The following is a 935-nucleotide window of genomic DNA, read 5'->3' as shown; positions in this document are numbered from 1 at the left end:
ACAAGGGGGCAAACAGTGGCCAGCCACAGCCCGGGGAAGCACACTCCGGCACGACAGAGGAGGCGAGGTGGTGCACCGTGGCACAGAAAGACAGAGAGGGAGAAGGCGGCGGAGAGGGCTGTGGAGGGAAGGAGCGAGCCAGTCCCGTGCCTGTTGTGGGTAGCTGGGTGCACGGAGATGTAATTCATCGTCACGGTCATACAAATGCCTCGATTGATCGCATCATGAAGTTGTCAGCCGCCCTGTGCGTTTCACGCCGTCGGTGCTGCTCTTGCGGGCCCGATTGAGACAGTCACGGCACAGAAATGATGATATGCGGCCGCCGCCTCACCCACGGAGCACGCTCCACTCACGCACTCTCAGCACTCCTTCCCCTCTGCGCAATGGCCGTGGGATCTGGGGCAGCACAGGTGCAGGCGAGGTGTTCGTTGCAAGCACGGCGCCTGTGTTTTCGCTGGCCGTCAGCATCGGAGGCGGCACTCACACCGCAGAGGTGGTGGTGGCAGTGGGGCAAGAAAAAACGAACGGCCGGTCCATCCCGCGAGAGGGCAGCCGAGTAAAACATCCTAAGCAACAAGAGAGGCAACAAAAAGAAGAAACAGGCAATCGGGCAAGACCCGCCTCCACTCCAAAAACACAACACAGCTACCGCCCCAGAGCGCTGACACATCCCCAGTGAGCCCAACAAGAAGGAAGTAAAACACCCGCACATTCATTCGGTGCCCGTCCACAAAAGAGAAAAAAAGAAAAACCTATTATCAGGTGCCTCCGCCATCACCGAAAAAAAAAAACTTCTTTCAAAACCCTCGGCGCGTTTTCACGGGATGTCGCAGTGCAAAAATAATAATAATAATAATAATAATAATAATAATAATAATAATAATAATAATAATAATAATAGTAATAATAATAATAATAATAATAAAAGAAAAATA

At 52.1% G+C, this 935-nt stretch overlaps 3 non-coding genes across 3 annotated transcripts, besides 1 other annotated feature; all 3 read right to left on the bottom strand.

Moving 5' to 3' along the window:
* Positions 1-139: 139 nt before the first annotated feature.
* Tc00.1047053478925.30 lies at positions 140-226 on the bottom strand. Its single transcript, XR_008254896.1, has one exon. It is a non-coding gene; the product is annotated as a C/D small nucleolar RNA (snoRNA), TB6C1C3 (small nucleolar RNA).
* A 40-nt stretch (positions 227-266) lies between these two features.
* On the bottom strand, positions 267-343 carry Tc00.1047053478925.20. The gene has a single exon (XR_008254895.1). It is a non-coding gene; the product is annotated as an H/ACA snoRNA, TC6C1H2 (small nucleolar RNA).
* Positions 344-392: 49 nt separating this feature from the next.
* On the bottom strand, positions 393-462 carry Tc00.1047053478925.10. The gene has a single exon (XR_008254894.1). It is a non-coding gene; the product is annotated as an H/ACA snoRNA, TC6C1H1 (small nucleolar RNA).
* Positions 463-839: 377 nt separating this feature from the next.
* Positions 840-925: a microsatellite.
* Positions 926-935: the final 10 nt, after the last annotated feature.

The sequence above is a fragment of the Trypanosoma cruzi genome (assembly GCF_000209065.1).
Source record: "Trypanosoma cruzi strain CL Brener chromosome Unknown tcruzi_1047053478925, whole genome shotgun sequence".
NCBI classification, from domain to species: Eukaryota; Euglenozoa; class Kinetoplastea; order Trypanosomatida; family Trypanosomatidae; genus Trypanosoma; species Trypanosoma cruzi.
Note: the sequence above shows the minus strand (reverse complement) of the source record. Positions and strands in the feature narration are given on the sequence as shown.